The sequence below is a fragment of the Rhynchophorus ferrugineus genome, unplaced genomic scaffold (assembly GCF_030347505.1).
Source record: "Rhynchophorus ferrugineus isolate W39M unplaced genomic scaffold, kcgeb_rfMv2 rfM3, whole genome shotgun sequence".
In the NCBI taxonomy this organism is placed as follows: domain Eukaryota; kingdom Metazoa; phylum Arthropoda; class Insecta; order Coleoptera; family Curculionidae; genus Rhynchophorus; species Rhynchophorus ferrugineus.
In genome coordinates, this window is record NW_027472582.1 from 48,555,829 (window position 1) to 48,572,865 (window position 17,037).

General features: G+C 30.1%; 1 protein-coding gene across 3 annotated transcripts in view; it reads left to right on the forward strand.

Moving 5' to 3' along the window:
• Prosap (SH3 and multiple ankyrin repeat domains prosap) overlaps positions 1-17,037 on the forward strand; it is a 292,925-nt gene that overhangs the window by 121,144 nt on the left and 154,744 nt on the right. For all 3 annotated transcript variants that reach the window (XM_076401310.1, XM_076401313.1, XM_076401311.1), the window contains one exon: positions 4,747-4,794. The gene's annotated coding sequence lies outside the window, so the exon portion shown is untranslated. The remainder of the gene's footprint in view (positions 1-4,746; positions 4,795-17,037) is intronic.

Sequence of the window (17,037 nt, forward strand, 5' to 3'; positions counted from 1 at the left end):
ACGAAACGGAATCTGTTTTTGGTTAATTTACATCGTTGTTATTTAAAATTGACGTCGATTTGTATTAATATCGAAATCTAACTTAGAACTTTTACAAAAAATTTCCATTGAATGAATACGAAATGGAGTAGTGAACAGTGCAAAAAAGTTGAAGTGAAATAATCATATTTGTAAATATGACAACAGAAAATACGAGGACAGTTTAGTAATTCAGCGACGTTTTTAAAGGATATTTTTCCGGATAAAAAAGCATTTTATTTCCCAAGATATTGCCAACCCATTTTAACTCAATACATTTAGATCAGCATACTTCTTTAAAACAATAGGTTTTCTCAACGCCTCCATAATAGACGTTTCTTTTAGTGATGATCTCTTCTTTGAAACCAAATCTCGTACCAGTTAGCCTTCTTCAGGTTTGAAAATAAGAAATAATCGCAGGTACTAAATCTGGAGAATACACTGAATGGGATGGCAGTTCGTACCCACTATATTCATTGTTTCTTGGTCTCTGGAATGTTTTATGTATGCATATTTTGAAGCATTGAAAAGATTCATTGTTTTATGTAAAATGTCATGTAACCGCTCAGTTAAGATGCCCTTAGCATCGGTCATATCACATACTTTCATTCTTTAATAATTGAATATCATTCCATGAATTTTAACGACGACATCTAGCATGAAGACCTATATTTGGCGACCTAAATGCCCGAATAACTCGTGCTGGTAGGACCACAACAAAACTCAATAAACCACTTATTAACCAATGAAATTGATGGTACAGAATTCCCACAGTATCTATGAATCCTTTCCTTCGATTCAGTAATGGTTTTTTGAACAAAATAAAGTGCTTATTTAGCATACGAATATCACTTTCTCTTTTTGTTTGAGAGGGTGTCTACTCTCGATAGCTGTCAGGCACAAACTGAATGACGCAACTTTCTCAAACCTTACAGTAGCCTATTAATGAAAGTAGCTGCATCCGAAATCCTAAAAGTCACCGACTCGTCTCGTGCTGCCCTCGTGTAAGTTTAAGTTGTTTTTGGCTATTTTGAATTTCGTTATTTTATAAAAGTTGTTTTTTTTACATCTACACTATTATAGAAATTCAGTTGCAGTGAATTTGATCGATAAAACTTAGTCGAGTTCTTACCTTGTTATGTGACAGTTGCTAGAAAATGGATTCACTGCACCTATTATGTAATTGTATTAAAAAATCGTCCGCAGAGTTAGTAGTAGCCAGTTAAAATCTTCCAAAGAAACCAACAAAGAGCATTACTGTATAAAAATCATCGATAAATCAGTAAATCATAAAGGTATCACACTGTATAATAAATCAACAAAATCTTTTGATGATTGACAAATGATTTAGACAAAATGTTCAAAATAGCATTGGACGGTTGCTATCTGACAGCCATAACATCATCACTAGGCCTGACAGAATACATATGTTATTGGCTACACAAGTAGACATTGTTTTTGTCGGAAAGAAATGGCAAGACATATGTAGTCGAATTTAGAGAAATATGTTTAAATACGGTGTACACTTGTAAATAAAATATTAACTCAATTATTTAATAAACAATTAATCTAAGCACCGTATAAATTAATATTGTTTATTATATTGTAATATTGCAATTTGACAAAAATAATAATGATCATCGAAATAATTATATTTCCCAATAAATATTCAGTAAAATAACAGTGGTGTTTAAATTTAGATCTGAATTGCACAGACAATAAATTTCTATTTGTTTTACGTCATAACGGGTTCTAAAGTAGCTTTAGAGATCGGGGAGTATGACTCATTTTACACTGTAACAAAACTGTTTCGACTGTAATATTCTGTAAATGTTTATTTATAAATTGTTTATTTATAGTATAAAATTATTAACTTTTCTAAATATTAAGATGACAATAAATAGCGATATTTTCTTCAACTAGGGATGCTAAAAAATATATATATCTATATGCTAAAAATATCGGTATTTATAAAAAGACGGTATTTTTGTTGAACTTTTGATTTCTGATTTCTCTCCCACGGTTATCCATTTTTTTTGAAGAAAATATTGATATTAAAACCTAGGCTTTGTCCAATATATATATATATATATATATATATATATATATATATATATTATTTTAAAATTAAGGGTATATCGATATATCGATATTTTGTATGCGGCCGACACCCTTTATTGAAATATCGAACCAACATACTTTATATTTAGAATATAAGGCGAAGAAAAAGTAACTGACACCTTTCCAATTTAATCACTTTAAGCTAAAATATTTACAGAATGAGACTTTGTTAAACCATACTATAACTGTTTAATACAAGATAACAACATTCGTTCACTTAGTCCAAAATTATTGCTCTTTGAATATGGGAATTCCAAATTATTTTCGCTATATTTTGTTTTGTTACCTTTGAAATTGCAAAAATGCAGCTTAGACTTACTGTAAAAATATTATTGGAATTATGGCGATGAACGCTTAAGTGAGCGTCAGTGTAAGAATTGGTTTGATAGTTTTTATTCCAGATTATATGTTGAGGATAGATACTGTCCAGGCCGGCCAATAGTTGAAAACATCGATGATTCTTAAATATATCGAGGTATGCATATATCATTCTCTAACATCGATATGGAACTATCAACAGTGCAGTAGTTTTCAATCATTTACATAAGACTGAATACCAAAAGAATTTAGATTCTTAAGTTCCACATGAATTAGTAGTAATATTTTTAATGGGTCTAGTGTCCGAAATGAAAAAATCGACGCAATTTTTAAATTATCACGTAGGACAGTCCAGGATGGAATTTTTGGTAAGATTGGCAAAAAAGTATTCATATTAAGCTGATCAAACAACTAATTCGACACTCTATTAAAGCGAATGCAGCATTGGATTATAAATGGAATTATAAAATGGAATCAATTACCCACCACACATTTTTAGTGACTCGGTGAACATTTGAACCATTTTCATCAACAAATCTAGGTCATACAGTGACCGAATTATGGTTTTATCAGAAAAAGGTAATCGATCAAAACGGCACATATATCATTGATTGTTATTTAAAATGTATATGAAAACCGAAGTTACTAATCCATTCTAGTATTTTATATTATTTTTACTCTACAAAGTATATTTTGGGCTTAGCAGTGATTACATTTCAAAGTCATCGTAAAGATTATTTTGAAGTTGATATACGTGTACTTGTTTTCACTTGGGAGCAATCGTAGCGTGCATATATATATATATATATATATATATATATAAATATATATACAAATAAATGTACTCAGTAAATGTAAGACTCAATAATTTTTTTCTTTATCTAAGGGAAACATTTTAGAATATTCTAGAAAATGTTATATACTATTTTTCAAGAAGATTAATTCCATAGGTTCGATATGACATTCATGTAAAAGTGCTAATATAATATGCTGATATTTTTTAGTCATGCGATATCTCACGCAACTTCTCTTAAACAGGTTTTGGATTTTTTCAGAACAACTGCAACGAACAATCGCAGCTTTCATTAGCATTCAAATGATTGCTATGACTAGCGAATAATAGTTAATGTTCCTGACAGAGTTTTTTCATATATTAAATCATTATCTGACTTCAGCAGCGTCTGTTATGTTTTATCTTAAAAAAACGAAAACTGTTTTCCTAAAACCACTGTAAATGTTAAACTAATAGTGAAATTATAATATATATTTGAAATTGCTGCCATTTATAGAACAGAATTGTCACATAACCCCTGTATTTTTAGGGTTTTCTTTATGAAAACTCGCATAAAAGGAAATAAACCCACTCAATATGTAAATTAAATACATTTATGTGATAAATTTCATACAAAATTCCCTTAAGCAAGGACAACAGCTGTAGAACAAAACTAACAATCATTAATTTTAATGACCATTATTTCATATAATAAAATCTATAATTCATTTATTCCAAAATCTTGTATCAAGATGACTAGCAAGAAATTGACTACTATTTGTTAAAACGATTTTCTTTTATTTAATTATATAATTTTTATATATTATATAAATTTTATCAACTCTTCTATACTGTTTCCTAAAAATATATTATTTCTGCAAGGGTTTCCAGAAAGAAAAATGCTTTAATATTGCACCGAAACGCTCGATGATATTGTATGAATGTCACGTCTATATAAATAATCGTAGATATTAGAATAAAAAACACCAAAATTACTTATTTTGCTTGTTAATCATGTATTCCAAAATGTTGCTGTAGTGATATATCATTAAAACTACTTAATAATTTATTTGTTTACCTCCCATACAACAGAAATGAAGTGCCCTTGTGAAACAATATAATCATGTCTTCGCACTGATTAAATTACTTCATACACATCATCGACAACTTCATATAAGTTTGCATATATATTGTGCTCTTGACAAATTTTAACTTTAACTTTTTTATTAAGATTACTAATATAGTTCCGTTAGTTATGATATTTCCAAGTTTTGCTGAACAAAAGATTTTTATTAAAACCAAAAACCCCAAAAAAAGTTACGGTTCCTTGATGAAATTTTCTTCCATTATTAGCTTTTATTTCGTGAACTCGTAAGCTGAAGTACTATTCAGTACCAAAACAAAATGCATATTGCATCGATTTATATAGAAATAACGTAATTCGCTTTATTTTACCATTGCGGATTGCAATATTTCGTAGTTTTAACTTGCGTATTTTATTAAATATTTTGTTTCAGTGATCAGCGCTCGTCGTAGTGTCTATTACAACAACGTCCCAGCTATAAGTAAGTATTCAAATACAAATATCCCATGAAAATTTAACAAATCCCATTGAGGTCCATAAAAATCCCGATTAACTTATATGGAAATAATTCGACTAATAAATGGTGATAAAGAGAACACTCAACACAACCTGATGATTGATGAAGAGACCGAAAGCAAGATGAATGGATGAGATCATAAACAAGCGGTCAGCTAAACGTACAGCAATGTATAACGCCCACAACGAAATAATAAATTGAACTGAAAGTTGATGTTGCAATGTTACAATCTACTCCATGTAATGGTAAATTTAGGTTCTAAATATGCATCTCATTACTGTTAAACTATGTACAATTGTATATTTATACAGACAACAAAACACGATTTTCAATTTCAAAGTTTAGCCACTTAACTGGTACTGGTCTCAACATATCCTAGATTTCTATTTAATAAAATCTAATGCCTAATATATGATCGATATGATTATTTTAATTTTTATATATTTAATTTTTCGGTTTGAAGTTCTAATTCCTCAATGACCTATCTCCTTATTTTAGTTATGATATTTTGTTTTAATATTTAAGTGTTTAATATATTTTTAAATATTTGAATAATTTTCTTATAATCAATCAAAGTATATGAAATAAATAGTAACATACATTGTAATATCTGACATTTTTATAGTTAAAAATGTTATATTCTTATTTTAAACTAGTTAAAAATCGTTATCAAATATTTTCTAGTATTTTGTATAATCTACTGAATATTACAGATTAGATATTCACCTTCATTTACTTCAATTTTTATAGAAAAACTGCTCCTTTTTCAAATCCCATTAGTGTAATCTAGTATCCCTTTACCTTACCGCTGCCTTTTTTCATAATCTTTGCTGTGACTATAATTTGTGAACTAGTAGTATTATCTTTAATAAAAATGGCGCTGTCTGTACAACACTCAATAATTTTATTCTCTAACAGAAACATTTGTGTGGCAAACATGTGATATCTCACGCAAATCCACTTTTTCCCCATTAATTTGAACTAGTTATCCTTTATCCTACCGCTAATTCTTATTTACTAATAATTATCTATCTTTATTTTTACTTCTTCAACAGGACTCTATTGTTATAATTTTTATTTGATAAAAAATACTCCTAGTTGCTAAAATCCTGTGTGTCCATAGAGGCTCTCTTGTACTCCACACTTTCTATTTCATCGATGAATCCCATCATATTCAGATATTCTCGGAATGAGCTATGCAGGTTTAGCTGCTTCTTGCTGGGGCTACATAATTAGAAGGCCGTCTCGCTTTCTCTGGTCATCAAAGGTTGATTCTGATTCTAATGAACTTTATAGTTATTTCTCTTTTATTGTTATTATCTTGAATAGTTGAAAATGAAAACGAGTTAGAATTAAATTGTCTCTGGCTGCGAGTTATGTTCCCAACTTTCATTTTGGTTTATCTTGTTGCTCTCAAAACTCGATATTCAAGTTGACTACAAATGATGGAACACTCACTTCAACTTTGCCTTAAACTTATTTTATTTATCTGTTTTCTTTGCCAATTCCTTCACAATATTAGTAATAACAATACGAGAGTTGTGCTATTTATATTTTGAGCTTAATAGTGAATAGATAGAAATAATAAAGTTGACCACGCAATTTATTCTTGATATTCGAGAACAGAAAAAGCCATTTGGTGTCAAATTAGTGCTGTACAGAGGATGACTCATCAATTCGACCTTTTGGCGAGTCAAATCGATGGTTATTTCAACATATATTTTCACATATGAGTAAGAGATTGCATTGTCATGATGAAAAATGATAAGGATCATAACGAAGGCGTTGTCGTTTCTTTTTTCTTATTTCACGAAGCGCTAGTAAACAAATGGTTGTGTACCATTCAGAATTCACCATTATACAGTATATTGTTGTTTTGTTTTCTTTTTATAGCTAAAGGCTGCATAAAGTATGTATGTATCGCGCATAGCATAAGTATTTTCTGACAGAACAACTCATTTTGGGCGATCTTCACCCATGAGCTAACTGTGACCGCTATTAAATTCATTATACCAACCCTTCACAGTGTTCCAGAATGCGATGCTTCATCGCCAAAAGTTGAAGTGAGTTGATCGATACACTCCTATCTTGATAATCCACGTGGAAAGTTGTAAAAATCATCGCACAAAAATCATTCACTCCGTATTCATTGAGACATTTTCAAGTTCTTATAAAATAAGTAAATTGTGCACCGTTAACGACATAACATTCTGAAGAAGGTTATTATAAGGGTCAAACTTTCAATTGGAAACCTCAGATGGAGGTAAAAAACACTTAGCCAAGGATCAAAATATAAATAGCAATCCACATAAGAATAATGGTTATTGCTGGCTTGGTTGGTGCAGTGATAAGGGCGACAAGAGGATTCACCTATTGTTGCGATAGTCGCGGGTTCGACTCCTGCCGGGGCATTCGTAAATGTATGTTTGTGATTGTTTAATAATTATATATATATATATATATATATATATATATAATGATTATTGCACCATTTTATTGTGTATAATTATATTTTAAATGTATTATGTACAAATATATATTTTAATACATAAAATATGTCATACTGAATATTATAAAGCATTGCTCCAAACGTTATTATATTGGTAATACGGTTTCATTAAAATATAAAGAAAAAATTTATACGAAGAACGAAACTGTAGCAACTCTAACCGACTTGATTTCAAAGCTGATGTTTCAGAGTGAACATAAGCGAGTGCAATAAAGCGAACGCCTTCATTCATCGGCCGTTTCGAGCAGTGCCATGTTTAAAAAACACGTTTCTCCATTCCTAATCGCAATAACTCATCTCGCTCTTAGACCATAATGGAGAACGTATCAATCATACGGTTCAGCGTGTACGGAATTCTATCGGAACCACGAGGAACGGTCGAGATACGGATGCTGTCAAGTGGCGCACGCAAAAGCTGGCCAGGACGTATTCTGAAACTTATCAGATTCGCGTTCCGCGTCGATATTTCAGATTTCTGCTTTCGTAAAGTTGGTACGTTTGTCGGATAAGCGTGAGCCGATGATGTAAGACGACAATAAGTGAGTATGCGAGATTATATATGACAGAGCGGAACATTTGTTTACGATACACAGATCACCATGCGTGTATTATATGCACCTTTGTCGTGCATATTAACACATTTTCACTATAAAATTCATTTTGATTATAATCTGTGAATAATGAAATTATTGAGAATTAATTTTTTATTATGTGTCATCTTACTAAAGTGTTTATAAGTTAAGAAACCTGTAAGATTTAACAACAAAAACTTTTACTTTTAACATTTACTTTAACGCTATCTTATGTAAACAGAAAGAGGTTGCGATTTATTGGAACGACTGAAGGGACTCCATCGTCGGTTCAACCTTATTTCAATTTAAATGAGACATCAGTCAGTCACCTTTTCCACCATCACAACTTTTTAGAACATCTCCAAAAAAAACGACCAAAAGAATGGACGTGGAGATTATTGGTCAGCTCACTGTGATATTTAAACTATTTGTAGTATCGCCTGTATCTTTGTCCGCCAATTTGCTATTATTTTCTGAATTGCACTGTTTTTATACAAATTTCCATAATATAGCCTGGAATGGTTTCAGAAGTTTCAGTGAATTACAATTAGCTTCTGATTGCTGATTAATTAGCTTTTGAAGAATAAGCTTCATATTCAATTTTAGGCCGCCTTTAGCAGCCTTACTTTAGCGAATATTTGTGCCAGTAATCCACGATCTAGGGGTACTTTTTAAAGCATAGATATTTCTTAGTTCCAACATTTTATAGCTAGAGGGCTTTGAGTACCTTCAATTCATATTTGATTATCTTGAAACCAGATCTGCGACACTTTTGTCCGAACTCCACGTAACTCTATTAAATAATGTTTCCAGTTACTGTTGAACGATTGCTAACCCAACCTCATCCCGTCTTAATTTCTTGATAATAAGAATATTTCCTTAATAAGTAATTTGAATCCCGTTAATTAAATGAACTAAAAAAAGATAGCCTTGTGATCTTTCCAAAGATCTACCGACTGTCACCGCCAGTTAAGAAACGTGTAGAGTTTGGAAATTGGAAAGGAAGAAATCATTTATTTTCAAACTATTTTATTTCAACGGAAATAAGTAAATTTTATTGAAGAAGTATATTTTTTAACTATGTATTTTTATAGGTAAAAATAATAACTGTATAATTAACCAAAAAAATATTTTACAATTAACTATGTTTAAACCTGTACCAAATATGTAAGAATTGGTTCGAATACGAATTTAACCTGGATTATATCCGACAGAAGCAACAATTTAAATGACGGCACTAACCAGGCGCGGAACCCCAGAAGTATTTTGGAATGATCAAAAGTCAGTAAAATTAATGCCGACAAGTGGTTCCGAGTTCACGTTAAGCAGCAGGTTCAGCCCAGATTAACCCTAGTTATTGAAATGGAGAATATTTAAAATATATTTGAGTTCGAATCGATCTCGAGAAATAAACAACCGTTATATGCGAAAACCCGCTAGCATATATTGAAAACTTAGGATGAAAACATTAATTGCCAGTTGGTAACACATTAAGACAACCCATTAAGTTATCTACACATATTAATATTTAATTGAATGAATGAAGTATTATTACTTTTCAATTCCATCAGCTTTTATTTTTACAATGCTATTTCCAATATTATTAAAATAAGCATTTTCATTATTTAAAATTTTACTTTAACGAAGTTGGGTTGTTTAATGCCAGACAAGGGAACAATAATTAGTATTTTTAATAATAAATTTCATAACATTTCAATACATAATTTGGTAAAAAGGAGATTCTGTATAGTTTAGAGAGCATAAAACATTTATAAATTACTGTGATAAGATTAGTATAGTGTAAGATCTCGTGAATACCTAATTAATGTAATTTACGAGAGGTCTTCTAAGGAGATATACGACTACAGCTAATATTATTCACTATTCTGAAATAGAGCTAGTTTATAATTTTAATTTAAGGCTTAAAAATCAATAGTTCGCATTACAGAATCATATGCCTTGAGAAATGAAGAAAAGTATTAACAACTAAAGGATCACCTGCTGTTGTTCAAGAGCAAAAGTTTCAATACTTAGGATTAGTAATACTGGAAAAGAGATCTACGGCTGAAGTCATTAACCAAATCGGTCTAAGAGAAGCTTTCGCCTCTCTAAAATAACTCGGTATTAAGAGCCGTCTCTTCCGAACGCTTATTTCCCTAGCTAGTTATTCTATACATCTCCAAGACTTGGACGTTTTTGACATCTGTACAACCAGAGACCTAGATTGCAATACTTTGGAATTATTTATCGAATAATAGGTGAACTAATTCCTCATTCGAATTATGTGGCGATATCGATCTTTTGTATGGACACAACGATATTAATCATGATACTAATCACGCTAATAATATCGTTAAATCACACGCTAATAATATCGATAAAGGTTATTGAGTGCTATATGAGACAAAATAGACTAACAGATATAGTATATGAGACCAAAACGGTTACGGCAATGTCTAGATTTGACTAGTAATATTGAAAGCCCTACGGTACCAACAGCAGTGTATTAGTGGAGAAGTAGGCACTTTCCTCGATCACCAGTTATGGACTAATGATTATGAATATGATTGCTAGGCATTACAGATTTTCATTTTTCTGGCAACAAATTGCATGACTCTAATTAAGTGTAAGACGTTTACAAAGTTGTTATATTAGTATATTTTGGTTTAAATGTTTATATGAATGGGGCCATTTAATTATCAGGTCTAGAAATTAATTTTTTAATTTGATTTACAACAGATGTCAATCCACTTCATGTAGAAGCCACGCTAACAGGCTTCATTTTCAGTATGTGTTATTTCGTAAGTGTTCAGTAAGTATGAAAAAAAATTTTTTTTAGTATGTTGAATAAATGCTCAATCGATCGATCGATCGATTTCACCATGTGAATACTGCTTTCTAAGCTGACAAAAGTGGTGATTTTGACACCGAAGACAAAGAGCGTTCTAGACAGGCAATAAAAATGAATGAAGAGTCGAGAACTGCGCGAAAAACGATCGGAATACGAGCAAAAACACAAAAAAGTGTTGACAACGCTCGACCACAGCATTGTCATGCTGTCAGCACTAATTGTAAAACCAATGAAAATATGATTCGAAACATTAAAATTAAAATTGTTTCTCCACCTGCCGTGTTCTCCAGACCTTGTTCCTTCTTGTTATTACTTTTTCTGACATATGACCCGGGACCTGGTTTTTCACAATACATAAAAAAGATCATTTAAAAATATTTGTTTGTGTATAGTTACAGTCTGCTTTTTCATGTTGGCAATACTTTCGCTAATCAGCTATTTTTTAAAGTTGCAAACTTAACTCAATGATTTTAATCAGTAATTTATTTGTTATCGGATGTATTATCTTAATGATACAATTTTTTCATAAAAATAACCTTTTTGCTCAGTTGCTTCATCCATATAATAATAATAACAGGAAACTCAATATCTTAATACCCATTGTTGATAACTGGTCTTTTTGAAAATTGTTAATTAGAATAATCTCACTTGCATTCCTGAAAAGGTATAGATTTATCATTGCATTTCTCATATCATTTTTCAGTGCAATATTCTAACTATTTTTTCTGAGTTTTCTCATGTTCCATCTCAGTTTTGAAGTAAAGGATCGACGTTGAATGATTATCCAATATGATTTCGTGAACAGTCTGAAAAGATACATCTTTCGAGATGGAATTCGTAAATTGCCTGAAAGATGGGGAAAAGTAGCAGCTATCAGTGTACAATACATTGAATAAAATACAGACTTTCACAATAAAGAAAAACTATTCTTAAAATTAATTTATAGGCCTAATATTAATTCCACGAAACACTTATTTAAGGAATTTATAGGAGTATTTTTTTATTTATAATGATAAAATATAATCATAATTAATTGTTTCAGTCAACTTCAGACTTTTCAAACGTGTCTTTGAATAATATTTGTGATATTAAATATGAACTTTATATGACATGTTATATTCGACTAATAAGGCTTTGCAAAGCGTATAAACAAGTTAGGCGAGGACCAAAATTCGGTCTCAGTCGCCCTGGAGAGGGAAAAAGATGACGATCGACGGTTCGTCGACCTTCGTTCGCATTTCCCAGCCAGTTTTCCCACAGGACTCACCTTCGTCGTGCGCGTTTATACGGCCGTCCTCTTTCGGTGCCGAATCACGGACGTGCTCGTAGGGGTTGAACGCGAAAGGACCGTTCGGAGCGAAGCGCTGACGTCCGCCCGTATTTCCGCAAAAAAGGCATGTGTTAAGGTGTTATTGTGTGGGTTTATTGTTTTTCTTTATTGATTTGTTCTCGGGGTGGTCGAGCGTTCAAGTTTTATTTCATTACTGTGGGTTTGTTTAAAACCGTTCGTATTTGTTTGCGAAATTACTGTGGTAACTGAATCTAAACAAACAAGTGTTTTATCAACCGAGGAAATAGAATGAAAAACAATTAACAACTATAAACAATATTTATAACAAGTGTAATGACATGTTTTGAGGATTTATATTTTATTTAAATATTGAGGGTATGTTTGTATGTTATTTGTCTTTGTATTCGTCATTTTGTGTTTGTATGTTGTTATTATTAAAGATTTAATATAGTCCTTAATAGTTGCGCTTTATATTAATTAATGTTTAGAAGAACTGTCAACCTATCCAAATATAGAATTAACACCCTCACTCAACAATCAATCAATTTTATTCATCAAGAGACTCTTCTTCAAGAGTGATGTATTCAATTCAACATTCCTCTAATTTGTCTTTACTTTCAAATCAGTCGAGTCAAAGGCAAATCAGTTCGATGAGTAATTCGTTCAATTATAACATCTTTTAACAATATACATACGTGTGGAGTGCTGTATTATATATTAAATATGGTCTATAATATGAGAATAGTTCCAAAAGTATAAAATCTATTAAAGAAGATAAACCGTTTTGAAAATAATATTTATTTGTCCGCATAATGTTCTGTTACCCTGATACATTTTTTTCTAGTAATCAATAGCTTCTTATTCTTCTTCCTATTTAAATAAGCGATCAACTACATAATCTGCTTTGTTCTTTTTGGCAATTCTTTTACTCACTGGTTATTTTTTTATTTTAAAATTTGCCTCAGTGATTCACTTCTTTAACAAAAATAATCGTTTTGTTTAATTTCATCATGCAAATATTATAATAAGAATATCTGAAAACTCAATAAAAAGTGATGTATTTACCATAACATTTCTCATGTTATTTTTCACTACAATGATTTAACTGTTCGTCTTAGTTTTGAAGTAAAGAATATATGTTGAATTGTTATCCAATATGATTTTATAGATTTCTTTCATCACTTCTTCAATACTCAACTTACTTGGACAACCACCACCAGGCTCCTCGAAGAGCGTCAATTTTGATATTTAATATTTTACTTTGTTGGTGTGAATAAAAGAACAAAATTATCTACTAATTGAACTTATTTGACAATTTTACATCACTATTGACTATGAAAACAAATACTACGAAACGTAGCACATTTAAAGTTCGATTTTATCAGAAATTTCGGTAGCAATTACTAACTGAGTACTGCATGCTTCATACATAGTCCATTTATACTTTCAACATAATAAAATATATGATTATAAATAAAAACGTATAGTTAATTTTTAGTTAAAACAATTACAATTATTGAATATCTAAACGCTCTAAATATTAAAAACTAAAATAAATAAAACTAAACGTAGGTTGGTTAATAAAGTGGCAATCAAAATTGCGATTTCAAACTGTTTGTTTTGGCCCTGTTTTTGTAACTACTCCAGATAATTAAGCACTTTATATAATCAATCTATAAATTCGAAATTATACTAAAATATCATACTAAATTAAAATATTCTCCATATTTGTCGACTTTTCGTAGTGGGATTTGAATTGAAAGAGGAAATACATTTAATATTATTTATTTTATTTCATATTCAAATACTAGCGATACACCAAACAAAATGTATAAATAGGTTTATATGCATAGCGATATAATTTTATTAAGTTATTGTATTTGTATTATATGTCATCTAAGTTTTGATTTTCTATTTTATAACGACATTTAACTTACGTCATTTTGTTATTTCCGTTACTAAATCCCTTTCAGAATAAAATAGCACTTTAATGTAATCGTAATTATTTAACTATATGTTACTAAAACTAGTTATCATCATTTTCATAATATATATTCAGTGTCAGAGTTTAGTGTGTGTTAAGGACTTTATCAAATTGAATGTCGCCATATTACTGTTAATGCTAAATTGAAAAATAATATAAATTGGGATCAAAATTTCGACATTGTGGCTAACTAACAATTAGATATGCAAATCAAATAAATGGAACAAAAATGATCAGCATATGTAGGGAAGCGTTGTTGAAACTACATGCAATATATTAAATGACTAAGAATGAAATACCTCATCGTATAAATTACCAGCTCAAGACTATCCCGAGCGAACATTAACCCCCTGTAGGTCGTCCTTCATCTCTAAATGCCATCATCGCAGTCGAAAAGGAATCCTGAGGGAGGCCATGGAGACCCAACTGGAAATATCTCGGTCTGATGGGCCAATAATGCAAGTGTAATAATTTATCGTGTTGTGGAAACGCCATGAGCGTTCCGTTATTGATCAGATGGCGTCTGAACGGTTGCCAGGCAACCGGCGCGGACTTGTATCGCGTTTTTGGACCGGCTTCTCCTCCCCCACTCTTTCTCTCTTGCCCGCATAACTTTCACTTTATCAGGCGGAGTAATTGAATTTTTAATAGACTGTTGTTTTTGTCTGTGACACGTTGATGAAATGTTAACAGAAAAAAAAACAATCCTTGTGGCAACTATTCATAACGAACGCAGCGTTTTATAATTCCGAAACATTTTTTCAAAAGATTCTCATTAAAAAAAATATGGCTCCTGAAGGTGACTTCCACCTAATCAAATAAGAAACCGTTACTACAGCGTTCTTAAGTTCATTCAATTTTAATGAATCAGTTTCCAATAACGGGAGTCAAAAAAATAACGGAAATATTTTTTGATGTATTGTTTTTATAAAGATGTGTATAAATTTTAAGCAGATTTATATAAATATTAAGGTAATATTTTCGTATAGAGACATACGAAATATTGGACGTTTTGACGAATTCGGTAGAAGAATAACATTTTTATTATTATTTTTTTGTATTTTCATTAATATTTTAGATAATTTACATATACAAAAGAAGACAAATAATGATTACATTAGTTAATAGTTATCTGATTGCCTTGATCATCTGAAACATGGGTATATTTCACAAGATAACAACTATCTAAAAAAACATTTTTCGACCATTATTACAATTTTTGTTATTAATGCAAAATAATGTATTACAAAACCAGTCAAAATTATATAAAGCTGCTAAAAATTTAAACAAAAAGCCTTTAAATGGACATAAAAATTACTCTGTTTTTAAATTCAAATCCAGATTAAATAAATATCTACAGATTATTATTTCCTCAGATTATGAATTATCGATTTTCCTTTTTCTGATGATCTTCATAATTATTGGAACTTTACCTATAATAAAGTTATTAGCTTATCCCAAAGCTTGTTTTTTATTATACAGAATTGCCAATCACAACAGAATATATGCTTTAGCTTCGCATCAAATGTATTCACCATACGTTATTAACACCTCATTAGATAATCTCTATCCCTAATAGTCTTATCTAAAATTATGGTCATGATAATTTACAGTTTCTTTCATAGATACCACTAATAAAACTACGTGCTTATTTAATCATATTTAATTATAAGACTGAAGCAAATAATTCATGTCACAAAATATTATTTAAACAAAAAAGGGATGCTAACCGAAATAAATAATTTAATTCAGTTTTATCATAAAATTAAGAAATATTAACAAACAATATTTGTAGTTCTTCTTGCATATTTTATTGATTTCTGAGGTAAGTAATTTAATAAATTCTTAAATAACCCTGTAATAAAGGATTCTTCGAATTTGATTTTTTTTCTAAAGAATCGACAAAGCAGTTAAATTAACGTTAAAGTATTTTATTGTTTTATATTGAATAATAATTATAATTTCGATTTCAAATATTTACATTAATTTAGTTTCAAATTATCTCTTAATCCCAAGATAAATTTAATTGTTTTATAATCAAATACGCCTAAACTTAATTTAGGTTCAATTATTAAAAAAACTTGTTATACACAATGTAGTATCTTGCGAAAATAAAATAACCAAAAGACAGATGGTCTAGCATGTCCACCCTAAACACAAAAAGGCCCCTAGAGAAAAAGTCGGCAACAGTAGAGGGTGTTTAGATCCTAATTGGTTTAACGGGAACGTTATACCTAAACACTCACAACTATTTTCCTATAGCTTAATAAAGTTGTACTTTCTTGTTTTGTTTTACTTCAACATATTTTTAGACATTATTTGTATAAAAGGTTTTTAAATTTTGAAAGTGAATGATAAATTCTCTTCTTTTATTAATATTCATATTAAATTATAATTGTTGTGTTTTATTGTTGATTTAATAACAATATTAATTTCTTTTACTATGCTATTATAAATTCGTAAAGTGAATAATATTTTTGTGTTAATTAAATAGTTGATGCTCATAATCCCAAAAAAGTATTATATAATGAAAGGACCCTTCTTAACTTTAATTTAACTAATAGAATTTAATATTATTCAATTTTGCTACTGAATGTAGGCTTAAAACTATGAAGCTTGTTCATTGATTACCTCCAATTAACACCCTTTTAATATTTTAGCAATTTGGAATGCCAATTGACAAGTGATTAACGTGAACAGTGACGTGACTGAGATGCGATACCATGTTTTTATACTTCTGCCTGTAAATAATTACATACTCAAATGTCCATACTCACAGCTAATCACTGACTAAAATATAAAAGATTTAATAACAAAAAATACAATTTTAGGTCATAATCAATATACTACTAGAACATACAATTATAAAAAGTTTTATTTATCTTTTCTAAATGATTTTAGGATCCATTTTTAAATGATACTGATGATTTATTTCAGAAAAGGGTCGACATGAATTCTGATTTATTTTGTTAGAACTCAAATGTTAAGCTTCTTAACCAA